Source organism: Puma concolor, chromosome C1 (genome assembly GCF_028749965.1).
Source record: "Puma concolor isolate L17-30 chromosome C1, mPumCon1.1.hap2, whole genome shotgun sequence".
Taxonomy (NCBI): domain Eukaryota; kingdom Metazoa; phylum Chordata; class Mammalia; order Carnivora; family Felidae; genus Puma; species Puma concolor.
Window position 1 is genome coordinate 164,545,755 of NC_141674.1, and position 14,976 is coordinate 164,560,730.

The 14,976-nt window shown below is 39.7% G+C and overlaps 1 protein-coding gene across 2 annotated transcripts in view; it reads right to left on the reverse strand.

Annotated features, from left to right (window-relative positions):
• The window catches only part of ATF2 (activating transcription factor 2), an 82,453-nt gene extending 67,696 nt beyond the window's left edge, over window positions 1-14,757 (reverse strand). For both annotated transcript variants that reach the window (XM_025912567.2, XM_086718935.1), the window contains exon 1: window positions 14,599-14,757. The gene's annotated coding sequence lies outside the window, so the exon portion shown is untranslated. The remainder of the gene's footprint in view (window positions 1-14,598) is intronic.
• Window positions 14,758-14,976: the final 219 nt, after the last annotated feature.

Below are 14,976 nucleotides of genomic sequence, written 5' to 3' on the forward strand. Positions count from 1 at the left end.
CAGAAATGGTAACACAGGGCCATTATGTAAGTAATGGAGTGCTCAAGCTGAGTCCGGCCGCGTAAGATCCTGGCATTAGGAAAAGGCAGTATATCCTTGAAACAAAATGTTAAAAGGGAAAGTAGACTTCCCTCTACCATTATTTGAGAACCAAGCTCTCATTATTAGGCTGTGTATGAACTTGGGAGATGTCCCTATTGCACAGAGTGATGATAAGAAGGGTTGCACTTTACCACGAGTAAGGTTGGCTGAAACAGTCTTCATGTTCAAAACTTTGAAATGAGAATATCAGAAACCAGAAAGATTCTCATTTCAAAGCTGGCAACAAAATTCTGTTTTAGACAGAATGTCCCTTAAAGGTAAAGGGACCTGAACAGGCTATTTAGCTATACAAATGTAAAATAGGGACCATAAATGGAGCAGCAATTCAAAGGACAAATGGCTTTGTGTAAAGGTTCACATTTTCTAGGTAGAGAGAAATTTCTGCAAATTGTTTCTTTCAGGGCCTCAGATTTTCCTATGGAGTGTTTGTATTCTTATTTTAGCAGTTGCTCACAAAAGACCAGGAACTAACACCCTAGAAAACAGCAAGATGGACTTCTGGTCTTCAAGTAAAAGGCAACAAGATTAAGCTAACAAGCTGTACCTGGCTTATACAGCTTATGATTTATGCAAGCAATGTTAAGATTACCATCCAGACTTTGGAAGACATTAAACATAATGTTTGGGGGGGGCTTTTTTGGTAGCCTGAAACACATAGATGCCATCCAGACTTCAGAAGACACTGAACATAATGTCTGGGGGGCTTTTTTGGTAGCTTGAAACACATAGATGTAAGGAACCTCTCTTTTACCACTGCTCCCTATCCTAGCTACTGTATATATATTTCTTATACAGGCATACCTTGTTTTATTGAGTTTCACTTTATTGTGCTTTGCGGATGTTTTTTTACAAATTCAGAGTCTGTGGCAGCCTTCACTACATTGAACGATTCTATTGGTGCCATTTTTCCAACAGTATTTGCTCACTTCATGTTTCTGTGTCACATTTTGGTCATTCTTGCAGTATTTCAAGCTTCTTCATTCTTATTATATCTGTTTTGGGGAGTTGTGATCAGCGATCTTTGATGTTACTATTGCGATTGTTTTAGGGAGCCATGGACTGCACCCATATAAGACAGCAAATTTCATTGATAAATGTTGTGTGTGTTCTAATTGTTCCACCTACCAGCCCCTCCCCCATCGCTCTCCCTCTCCTTAGGCCTCCCTGTTCCCTGAAACACAATATTGAAATCAGGCCAATTACTGACCCTACAATGGCCTCTAAGTATTCAAGGGAAAGGACGAGGGGCACATCTCTCACACTGAACCAAAAGCTAGACACGATTAAGCTTGGTGACCAAGGCATGTCGAAAGCCAAGACGGGCCAAAAGCAAAGGCCTCTTGCACCAGGCAGATAACCAAGCTGTGAATACAAAGGTAAACTTGATGGAAATCAAAAGTGCTATTCTAGTGAACATACAAATGGTAAGTAAAACAGCTTTACAACTGATATGGAGAAAGTTTTAGTGGTCTGAATAGAAGATCAAACCAGCCACAACACTCCCATAAACTAAAACTTAGTCCAGAGAGAGGTGCCAAAACTGCAGAAGAAAAACTGGAAGCTAGCAGAGTTGGTTCATGAAGTTTAAGGGAAGAAGCTACCTTTATAACATAATAGTACAAGGTGAAGGGGAGCCTAGCTAGCTCAGTTGGTAGAACATACAACTCTTGATCTTGGGGTTGTGAGTTTGAGCCCCACACTGGGCACAGAGATTACTTAAAAATAATCGGGGCGCCTGGGTGGCTCAGTCGGTTAAGCGTCCGACTTCAGCTCAGGTCACGATCTCGCGGTCCGTGAGTTCGAGCCCCGCTTCGGGCTCTGGGCTGACGGCTCAGAGCCTGGAGCCTGCTTCCGATTCTGTGTCTCCCTCTCTCTCTGCCCCTCCCCCGTTCATGCTCTGTCTCTCTCTGTCTCAAAAATAAATAAACGTTAAAAAAAAAAAATTTTTTTTTAAATAATAATAAAAATTTAAAGTGCAAGGTGAGGCAGCAAGCACTAATATAGGAACTGCAGGGGCACCTGGGTCGTTCAGTCGGTTAAGCCTCCGACTTTGGCTCAGGTCATGATCTCACTGCTCGTGAGTTCGAGCCCTGCATTGGGCTCTGTGCTGACAGCCCAGAGCCTGGAGCCTGCTTCAGATTCTGTGTCTCCCTCTCTATGCCCCTCCCCTGCTCATGTTCTCTCTCTGTCTCTCAAATATAAAATAAAACATTAAAAAAAATTAATACAGGAACTGCAGCAAGTTATCCAGAAGACCCAGCTAAGATCATTAATGAAGGTGGCTACACTAAATAACAGATTTTCAATGTAGATTAAATAGCCTTAGATTGGAAGAAGATGCCATCTTGGACTTTTACAGCTAGAGAGGCATTCATACCTGATTTCAAGCTTCAAAGAACAAGATGACTCTCTTGTTAGGGGCAAACACAGCTGGTGACTTCAAGTTGAAGCCAATGCTCATTGATCATTCAAAAAGATCTTAGGGCCCTTAAGAATTATGCTAAATCCACTCTGCCTTTGCTCTACAAATGGAACAACTAAGTCTGGATGACAGCAAATCTGTTTACAACATGCTTTAACTGAATATTTTAAGCCCACAGTTGAGACCTGCTACTCAGAAATAAAGATTCCTTTCAAAATCTTAGTGCTCACTGAAATGCACCTGACACCCAAAAGCTCTCATGGAGACGTGATCAGTGTTTTCATGCCTGCTAATAAACACATGTATTCTGCAGCCCATGGCCCAAGGAGTAATTCTGACTTTCAAATCTCATTATTTAAGAAATACCTTTTGTAAAACTGCAGCTGCTATAAATAGTGATTCCTCTGATGGATCTGGGCAAAGTAAACTGAAAACCTTCTAGTAGAGATTCACCATTCTAGATGCCATTAAAAGAATTTGAGATTCATGGGAAGAGGTCAAAATTCCAATATTAACAGGAGTTTGGAAGAAGTTTATTCAAATATTCATGGATGAGTTTGAGGGGTTCAAGACTTCAGTGGAGAAAGTAACTACAGATGTGGTAGAAAGAGCAAGGGAACTAGAAGTGGGGCCGGAAGATGGGACTGAATTGCTGCAATCTCATGATAAAACCTGAACAAATGAGGTGTTTCTTATGCATGAACAAAGAAAATGGTTTCTTGTGATGGAATCTACTCCTGGTAAAGATGCTATGAAGATTTTGAAATGGCAGCAAGGAATTCAGAATATTGAATTCCTTAATTGATGAAGCAGTGGTATGGCTTGAGAGGACTGACTCCAATTTTAAAAGTTCTACTGTGGGTACATTTCATTGTCTTATTTAAAGAAATTGTCAGAGCCACCCCACCTTCAGCAACCACCACTCTGGCCAGTGAACAGCCATCATGGACAAAATCCTTTATCAGCAAAAAGATTACAACTTGCTGAAAGCTCAGATGATGGTTAGCATTATTTTTTTAGCGACAGTCTTTTCATTTTTTGAGAAAAATTAACGTGCACACGCAAACGAGCCGGGAAGCGGCAGAGAGAAAGTGAGAATTTTTTAATGTTTTATTTATTGAGAGAGACAGACAGACAGACAGACAGACACAGAATCCTAAGCTAGTTCCAGGCTCCAAGCTGTCAGCACAGAGCACAATGCGGGGCTTGAACTCAGGAACGGTGAAATCATGATCTGAGCCAAAGTTGGTTAACCGACTGAGCCTCCCAGGTGGCCTGAGGGAGAAATTTAAGCGGGCTCCGCACCTAGCTCAGAGCCCAATGCGAGGCTCTATTTCATGACCATGAGATTATGACCTGAGCTGAAATCAAGTGTCAGACACTTAACTGAGCCACCCAGGAGTCCCAAGGCATATACAGTTTATTTTTTTTTAGACGTAATGCTAGCACACGCTTAACAGACTACACAGCACAGTGAAAAAACATAAATTTTACATGCACCAGGAAACCAAGAAATTTCACTTGACCTGCTTTATTGTGGTAGTCTGGAACCAAACCTGCCATTATCTCTAAGGGATGCTTGCATTTGGATATAATTAACCTGTGGGTAGGGGGTATGGTCTCTGCTGAAGGAGGCAAATACTGCTAGTGGTTAAGTATTCTGGAAGGCAGATACTGTCAAACAACAGGGCTCAAAAAATAGATATTCGTGTGAGAAAGGAGTAATTCTCTCTTGACATGGACTCAGAAGAGTCTAACATATTTAAGGGCAGCTAGATAGCAGAGAGAATCCTGAGTAGTAGGCTTCTGGCCTGGTGGCAGAATAGGAGCTAGCCAGTGTTCAAACAGGCGTATGTATTACTGAAGGTACACTAATGCTTTCCAAGTGACATCTGAACAGGTTAAGTTTTAAGAAAATTTCCATATCTTTTACTTCTCTACATTTGCTTTACCAGAATGATCTGCCTAGTTTCCCTAAGTCCTTATTCTTCCACAGTTCCAAAGAAACCCATACCAAATCTTATTACCACGCGTTGCCCCAGGCTGTAAAAACCTCCAAGGAATAAAACAAGGGGATTATTTAAAATAAGAGTGGCTTAAAGCCTCCCTTAATCCAGGCACCATTAAACCTCAGGCTTGCATCTTCGTCTAAGTACTTCTGTTAAAGCAAAGCACTGCTTTTAAGAATGGTGTTCTGCCCTGTGTTTAGGACATGTTCTGAATTCATATATATTGTTTAGTGTGACAGGAACAATGAAAATTTTGTATTTAGACTGATTCTTCCATTCACAAAATATTGTTAAAAAATGAACTGTCCTGAGAGAGCTCCGTGAAAAGAGGAAATCAATAAGAAACTTAGAAAAGTTCAATTTATATTTATTGCAGAGAAGTAGGATACGGTGATCAATACTTTAAAGCATTAAAATTCACTGGATTCAAATAAAATCACGTTGGAGAAGTGGAAGTTAAATAAAAGTTCCATAAGAAAGAGGAATAATGAAAACTTCTATTAAAAGTGAATTATAGTTTTTTAAAAATCAATGATAACCTCAAATGACTACTGAAATTACTTATAAGAGCCAGAAATTTTTTCCCCCAACTATTTAAACTTACAATGAAAAATTATAGGATTCAGCTTAGAAACAAGAAAAAAAAGGTGCAAGGGTTCACAATTTACCAAATTTCTTTTCAGAAGCATAGGAGTGTAGTAGGTAGAATGGTCCCCCAAAGATGTACACACTCAAATCCCTAGAAACTATGAGTAGGTTATATTACATAGCAAAATGGACTCTGAAGATATAAAAAGGTTACAGATCCTATAACAGGAAGATTATCCTGAGTTATCCAGATGTCCCAATCTAATCACAGGAGCCCTTAACAACAGAAAACTTTTCTCTCTGGAGTCTGAGAGATTCAGCAGCAGCATAAATCACGGAAATTAGAAGCATGAGAGAGACCTGACCTGCCTTTACTGGAGGGAGCAGAAATGAAAGCCTTCCAGCTTCTGAGAGCAAATACCAGCCCTGGTTGTCAGTCCGCAAGGAAAGAGAGACCTCCCCAGTCCTACAACTGTGTTCGGCCAACCCAGGAGCGGATTTTCCCTAGACACTAAAATGGAATGCAGCTCAGTCAACATATTTTGGCTTTATAAGATCCTAAACTGAGGACCGAGGGGAGCCCACCTGGACTTCTGACCTACAAAACCTGTGAGATAATCTGTGTTGTTTTAAGATGCAAAGTATGTGGTAATTTGTAATGCAGGAATAGAAAATTAACAGAGTGAGCAAAAATGTTAACGTACCCAGGAAGACAGGCTTGTGTCACAAGTCTTCAAGAGCAGCAACACCTTACAGACACAGTTTTCTCTGTGCTGTAATTTCCTTCTTAAATCTTGGTCAAGAGCCACAAAATGCAAAAAAGTGATCTTAGAGCAATCCTGGGTCCTCGGAACAGCACTATGGTCATAACAAAAAAACCTATGAGTTTAAAAATCTGTAACTATGAGCTAATAGGACTTTATTCCTTTCAAGATTAAAGTATCTTTGAGTTTTATATTAGGAAAAATTTTAATGGCATGATTTTACTATGATCCTCTTCAATAGGAAATAATACACCAGTTTTAGGATGGTCAAAAAGCATAAAGGATAATAACATATGTAAAATATATAGTATAGTGCATGGCACTTCCATGGTATCTATTAAGTTTATTAGAAGCTTTACAGGATTTGACTTTAAGTGTACATTTTCCTAAGGCACTTGGCTGGCTCAGTCAGTAGAGCATGTGACTCTGGACCTCAGGATCATGAGTTCAGGCCCCACACCGGGCCTAGAGCTTACTTAAAAAAATTTTATACGTACATTTTCCTAATGCTTTAATCAATCCCGTTCTTACTACCATCTTTAAAGCCCGAAACTGAGAATTACATGTTTAATACTTAAACAAAGGTTTTTAATCTTTAACCCATGAATTTGATGTTATCCCATAAGGTTATCTGGTACATAATGTTTAGTTCATCTATGTAAGGAAATCAAATGCCTCAGAAGTGATAAAAATAGAATTTAATGAGGGAAAGCAGCTTTTTGAGGAAAGCAGTTTTTAATTTTGCCCCACTCACAGCGACACAACAGATAATCTTCACACATATCACCAATTCCCAAGAGTATACTAATGTTTTGATGAAATTCCTCAAAGTTGATGGTACACATAACGAGCGCCTCAGACTTTTCCCAATATTGTATTCACGAAAGTACTGAGTATGTGAATATTGAGATCAGCCCAATATATCAGAATCTTCTGTAATAAAAATAGCAGTTTTTAAGTTAAACTTCATTTTTTTAAGGGAGTATTGATTATTCCCAGACCTGTAATCTCTAGGTGATTTAAGGTAAGCAAGTTCTTGTCTTATAGCTTAAAACTACAACAGTACATTAGAAATACATGTAAGAACTTACATAGTAATGGTTACGAATGTGAATGGTGCTAATGCAAGATTTTATTAATAACATAATTTTAGATTTGGTAATCTATTATAATGTCCATAGCATTATTTTTCTCAAGGTAAACGTATAGAACATCCTTATCTATTATTGTTTTATTTCTTAAAAACTTATCTTTTATAAAAGTTAAAAAAAAATAGAAATTCACAGCTCACCAAGAATTACAATAATTCCTAGTCATCACTGCTATTAAGAGTATATCAATATTAATTTCCCATTATGAAGAGGGCACAAATAAGATACGGTATAGTATTTTTAACTTTTTTTTAAAGTTTATATATTTTGAGAGAGAGAGAGAGAGCACACACACAAGGAAGCAGGGGAGAGGGAGAGACGGGGGGAGAGGGAGAGACGGGGGGAGAGGAAGAGACGGGGGGAGAGGAAGAGACGGGGGGAGAGGAAGAGAAGGGGGGGAGAGAGAGAATCCCAAGCAGGCTCAGTACCGTCAGCACAGAGTCTGACATGGGGCTGGAACTCACGAAATAGGAGATCGTGACCTGAGCCGAAACCAGGAGTCAGATGTTTAACTGACTAGACACCCAGGCACCCTGATAGGGTATAGATTCTGTACAATTCCCAATACTAGTAAGCTCACCTCTCCTCTCAAAGTATGTCAAAATTCAAGTTAAGTGAAAGAGATACTACCACAGGAATAACCCTCAATCCGACGTATGTCAACAATCATTAAAACCTTCCTTACAAATGATAAAAACATAGTGACTCTTAACAGTGTGGCTGAGAAGTGATGGTACAGTTACACTGAGTAAGCGTTAAAGAATTCAAAAAAACCGAAGACATACAGATGGCCAACAGACACATGAAAAGATGCTCACCATTTATCATCAGAAAAATGCAAATCGAAACTGCAATGAGATTATCACCTCACACCTGTCAGAATGGATAAACTCAACACCATGGTGAGGATGTGGAGAAAAAGGAACACTCGTGCACTGTTGGTGAATGCAAACTGGTGCAGCCACTGTGAAAAAGTGTGGAAGTTCTCAAAAATCTAGAAACAGAACTACCTTATGATCCAGCAACTGCACTATTGGGTATTTACCCAAATACAACAACACTAATTCAAAGGGATACATGCACCCCTATGTTTACAGCAGCATTATTTATAATGGAAGCAGCCCAAGTGTCCCTTGATAAAAGAATGGATAAGAAGATGTGCAGTGTTGTGTGTGTGCGTGTGTGTGTGATGGAATATTACTCGACCATAAAAAAGAATGAAATCTTGCCATTTGCAATGACATGGATGGAACTAGGGAATATTATGCTAAGTGAAACAGAGAAGGATAAATACATGATTTCACTTGTATGTGGAATTGAAGAAACAAAACAAGGGGAAAAAATTGACAAATCAAGAAACTTTATTATAGAGAACTCTTAATTATAGAGAAAAAACTGATTACCAGAGGGGAGAGGGTAGGTGGATGGATTAAATGGGTGATGTGGATCAAGGAGTGCTTGTCATGAGCACAGGGTTATGGAAATGGTGAATCACTATATTGTACGCCTGAAACTAACACTACATGTTAACCAGAATTAAAATAACTTTCAAATTAAAAAGAGAACATTATAAATGTGGTATTTTATTTAATCATTAGCTCTTCCACTATGAAGAGAAAAGAATAAAAGGTCTCACCAAAATGTTTTTAGTGGAATCAGTAGAATAGAAAATGGTAATTAGATTTTATGGAAATGATACTACCATTGTTTTATCATCTCAAAATATGAAGATGCTATCGACTTGGGGAGAAGGGATGTATATGAAACAAAAAGTATATGAAATACTCTCTCACATGGATTTTTTTTTAAATTTTTTTTTCAATGTTTTTTATTTATTTTTGGGACAGAGAGAGACAGAGCATGAACGGGGGAGGGGCAGAGAGAGAGGGAGACACAGAATCGGAAACAGGCTCCAGGCTCTGAGCCATCAGCCCAGAGCCCGAAGCGGGGCTCGAACTCACGGACCACGAGATCGTGACCTGGCTGAAGTCGGACGCTTAACCGACTGCGCCACCCAGGCGCCCCACTCTCACATGGATTTTTGAAAATTCTAATGTAATAAGCTGCACCACAAATTATAAGTTCCTACGGAAAACTCAACTTTATTGCCAAAGCTATCAAACAGATGGTTGAAATCCTGCTTTCAAGTTACATCACACATTCCTGGAGGGGGTATGGTAGATTATTATTATTTCTGAATGTACTTTAACAGTAATAATTACCACACCATTTACTAAGTATTCGTTAGTTCCTGACACTGGTTTAAGCATCACATATACATTATTTGAACAAGGCTATAAATTATTACCTTTAAAAATAAGGACAAGGAAGCACAGAGAGTTTATATTATTTGCTGAAGGTGATACAGACGGTAAGTTGGAAGACTCATGACAGTCTCTGGCTCCTAATAATCACGCTAAAATGTTGATTATATACTTACTATATACCAGAAGATGATATTGAGGAAACAAAAACTCAGTCAATTTGGCTATAACATACATATTCTTTATTTCAAGGGTTACCTATATGGAAATAAATGTTATTATGAATTTTAATAACTCATAAATGTATAGGTCAGAAAGTAGCTCATATTAAAACCAGCATAAAACACCCAACCTGTAAACCATTAAAAATACATCGAATGTAAGGATTATTGTTACTATACCATTAAATGTTTCAGTTAATTTTTAGGAGAAAGTCAGTGAAATGACAGAAAAAAATGAAATATACAGTATCTGTCCCAGCACACAGATCACTGGCAGATAAATAACTACAGACTGAAATGGTCTCCTAAATAAAACTACTAAATAATGCAAGTTATTCCCAGAATTAGTAATAATTCCTAATTAAGCAATCCTACTTTATTAATAAGCATAACTCCAAAGTTGATAAAATCATGATATAGTCTGTGAACTCATATTCTCATGACAGTGTAAATGTGCTCAACTCTTTGGGGAGGCAAACATTTGGCAATATAGAAACATTTATATCCTCTGACCTAGTAATTTCATTTGAGATTAGTACCGTATGGAAAACAATTCAAAATAAGAAAAAAAGATAAATGCATAGAGATGCTCAATTCAGTGTTAAAATAGAAACTGAAAACAACTATTTTCCTGTTGGGCATTTAAAATTGAGTAAATGTAGAGGTGCCTGGGTGGCTCAGTTGGTTGACTGTCCAACTCTTGATTTTGGCTCAGGTCATGATCTCACGGTTCGTGAGTGAGATCAAGCCCTGTGACCCACTGGCTCTGCACTGACAGCATGGAGCCTCCTTAGGATTCTCTCTCCCTCTCTCTTTCCCCTCCTCCTGCTTGTGCATGCATGCACAAGCTCTCTCTGTCTCAAAATAAATCAACTTAAAAAAATTAAAAAAATAAAATTGAGGAAATGTTAATACTCATTTGGTAAACTATCAGGTAACCATTATATATTACAAAGGTTAGACAGTATGGGAAAATGCTAAAGCTAGAAAAGTAAAACATAAGTGTCAAATTCTGTTAAAACTACAATGTATATGCAGAAATTAGAAGGCAACAAAAGTAATGAAAAGTTATTTATCAGTAGGACACTTGTAATTGATTTTTAGTAACACTATTTTAACTATTCAATAAACAGAAAAAAACACACTAGCCCACATAACAAGAATTAGAAAAATCAAAGCTATAAAATTGGAATGACAAAGGTTTAGATTCAGGTAGGCAAACTAAAGAACATTTAGGGAATTTGTAAATTAAGGGAGTATTATAAAGATAATGATATACAGGACTAGCCAAATAATCAAAATACTCTTGGTATTTTGCCCACTGGCTTTTTGCCAATTTTAATCATTCCCACCCTTTCTCTTTCCCTAGTAATCTTGTTGAGAATCTCTGTGATAATAAGCTACTACTACCATTGGGAGTGTTTCTATTCCTTGGGTATTAAGACAGGAAAAAAATGGGAATCACTATCTTTGTTAAGATACAGAATGCAGACATGAATGCATAAGTCTAGCCTGGAGAGCATTCTACTTACATCCCTTCTTGTTACAAAAAAAATGTTATTTTTTTATATTATTTTTGAAGTTTTTTAATGTTTACTTATTTTGACAGAGAGAGGGCAAGCAGGGAAGGAGGAGGGAGGGAGGGAGGGAGGGAGAGAGAGAGAGAGGGAGGGAGGGAGGGAGGGAGAGAGAGAGAGAGAGAGAATATCTCAACCAGGTTCCATGCTGCCAGCACAGAGTCTGATGCAGAGCTCCAACACACTAACCATGAGATCATGACCTGAGCAGTTGGATGCTTAACCGACTGAGCCACCTAGGTGCCCACAAAAAATGTTTTTAATCACTGTACTACCACTGCCAAAATTTTGCGAAGAAGAAAAAGCATCACTTAAACATACTTAAAAATGTAAATGAATATACAAGTTTCAAAATTGTTAAAAAAAGAATAAATGAAAATAGTACATATACATATATCTGTAATTAATATAATACATAACACATTCATAGTAATATATTTAAAATAATTCCAATTATTGTTGGCCTTAAAGATCCACAAACTTCCTTATATTTTTTTGAAATTATATTTTACTCTTTTTCTTGAGCTTATATATTTACTTCTTTTCTTGAGCTTAAGAAACAGAGCAAAAGAAATGTTTTGTGGGTTTTCCCTTGGACATAAATAGGTGAATACTACTACTAATACCCCCTCATTAAGAATTACATTAGGAGAACATGCAGCAGTTTAGTTACGTTCTTAGTCTCATGGAATACGTGTGAGTATAGGATAAACACAGAAATACTAAGTTAAACTACTGACTGTAACAAGGCAGATTTGTTGTTTTTCTATAGTACATTTTAATTACAGTGAATTGCTTAACAAACACTTAATGTATTGACTTTTACAAGGATCAGTTGACTATCCAATTGTTTTTCGATGGGTTATTTTTTTTTTTTTTAAGTTTATTTTGAGAGAGACAGAGACAGTGTGAGTGGGGGAGGGGCTGAGAGAAAGGGAGAGAGTGAGAATCCCACGCAGGCTATGTGCTACCAGCGCAGAGTCCCATTCGGGGCTTGAACTCATGAAACTCAGAGATCATGACCTGAGCTGAAACCAAGAGTTCCATGCTTAACCGACTGAGGGACCCAGGTGCCCCATATTCAGTGTTTTGTTTTTTTTCTAAGTTTGTTTATTTTTGAGAGAGAGAGAGAGAGCAAGCAAGCGCACAAGTGGGGGAGGGGCAGAGAGAGGGAGACACAGAATCCTAAGCAGGCTCTAGGCTCTGAGCTGTCAGCACAGAGCACCCACGGGGCTCTAACTCACAAACCTCAAGATCATGACCTGAGCCGAAGTTAGACGCTCAACGGACTGAGCCACCCAGGTGCCCCTCAGTGGGTTTTTAAAAGACAGACTGTATTATTTGCTCAAGATGACACAGGTAAGATCTACACATTTGCTCTAACATGATCTAACAATTTCATTAATCGGCAGAGAACATATAATCATTAAACCCAACTTTTTCAAAACACAAAAATTTAGGTAGGCAAAATGTTCATTACTTATTGAGACTTCATACTAGTTGATGTATAGCCTATTATTTTTAAAAATGATATTCAGAAAGCTTTCAAATCCTGACTACCAAGAAAAAGCATTCCTCCAAATTATTTGTTAAAGAGCTGACATAACAACCTTACTTTGTGCTGTTATTTTAATTTTTAAATATGAAACAAATACTCTCAAGTAAATACAGGAATTTCTGGTTTACATATATAATAGATTATGGTATAGTCCCCAGAGATGAAATAAACATTCTAATATGGTTATTTTAAAAAGAACTTCGAGGAAACGCAATCAGGTCGACAGAAGGCATGGGCACCTTAGAAACACACACACACACACACACAGTTCCTGAAAGCTACTTCTTTACTGACAAACACCTACATTCTAAATTACCACAATACATTTTAAATAATTCAAAACTTAATGGCAGTAATCCTCTTAAAGCAAGATTAAACATGTTTTAGGAAAGCAGCATAGAGACCACCATAAATTTGTAAGATTCTTACAAATTACAAGGACTAGAATTTCTGACTGTTACTTAATTATTGGTGACCTTGAAGATCCAAGAACATCCTTAACTCTATTTTGTGATCTGCAGAAGGGCATCTCTATTTTTTAACATAACTTTACAATGGTGTTCCTGAAGTTTTGAGGAGTGCTGACAGTGGATTCCTCAAGTCAGTGTAACACATTTAATTACAAGGTGTAATTGCTACCGTATTGGTCTTTCAGGTCACTTAACCCTGTAGGGTTGACTTTTAAACAAGCTTATCACCTTCGTAATTTTGGCACACTAGACTAAGTAAGGTTACACGCTATTTAAAAATTACGCCTGGAAAGGCTATTACTGACAATGTCGGTGGTTTCTTCAAATAGGACAAAAAGTGCACTCAAAGGAACAGTTTTTGTTTTGATTTCAAGTATGTCTATTAAACTTACACATTGTTACTGTTTCCATAATTTAAAATTCCTAAGAAATCACAACTTTCACATTATAGTTTAGGGATTAGTCAATATGCCTAAAGTCCATCAGGTGTACTGCCTTTTACTCCATCATATTCACAGTAGTTTTGCTCTTGCCCTCAACCAGTTTTAAGCTCCCGATTAAGCAAAGGCAGTTTTACACTACCTAAGGACACAAAAATAGTACCCAGCTCCTCCGCCCTCTCCCTCCTCTAGCGTCGGTTCAACGAGCTAACACAGAAAACACTCACTCACTCCCTCTCCCCCTCTCTCGGCCCTGGCCCCTAGGGCATCACTAAAAAGCACAGGTTACCTCCCTACGGAGGTTCTGCAGTCCAAGCAGGGAGGTTAAAAATGGGGGAAAATACCAGAATCAATCTGCACCCACATCTCAGCCCCGCCCCACCAGGAAAAAGGGGGGTGGCGAGAGTGTGAGGGGGCAGAAAGGACAGAAAATGCCCAGACTTCCAGCTCACAGGTTCTCCATACCATTTGTTCCATCATGTTCCACCAAAGGCAGAGACCCTGACCCTATTTTCAGCGGCGCCTCCCGATCCTCCTCCCCGCCACCATCACATACACACGGTCCCCAACGACTGAGTCTTGGGTGGGGAGACCAAAGCCGGCCCTCTCCCTGCTAATCCAAGACTAAAGGGGGTCTCCTTGCGCCCCCGGCGGACCCGACCTGCAGCCCAGGGACCTCTGAACTAACCAGAGAAGGGGAAGATAAATCGGGGGGAGGGGTCTAACAGGAGCCGTTATTCCTTTTTCCTCTTCGTTAGGAAAGCGCGCGAGCGGGGAGGGGCCGGAACAACGAACGCCAGTTACCTAACGGTCCCGCCCGGCCGGTCGGGCTCCTGAAGCCGACGCCGCGCGGGCCGCTGAGGTGGCAGAACAGCCACAGTCGCCCCGAGGGCTAGGCACCGAGGCAGGAGCGCCGGAGGTGATGGGAAGCGGGGGGTGGGGACTACGGTGAGCGACGTCGCCATGTTAGTGCCTTCTTTCTCCGTATCCCTACAGTTTCCAGTCCTTCGGCCTTCCCCCATCACTACTCACCTTTCCAGGTCACTAGTTCATGCTTCCTTCGGTCGCCACCGAGGCCCGAGCTCAGCGGTGTTTACAAACTACCCCTGGAGGAAAGGGCTGAACCGCACTTTAAAGGCCACGGGCTCCCACAGGCTTCCGTCCTCTCTCGCGAGATCGGACTGACACCCCTTCCCTTCTCCCCGCCCCACTCCCGGCATCCCCCCCTTTCTTCTCGGCGCCCCTCCCCTCCACCGCACACGCCCCTTCTTGCCTTCTATCTGATGGAGCGCCTCCGGGTCAGGTGATTTCGTCAGCTTAAAGGGGAAGGGGGCGGGACTTCAGGAGGGCGGGGATGGAGGGGGTGGGAACCAAAGAACACTCGGTGGCGGGTGATTGGACAAAGTGCTC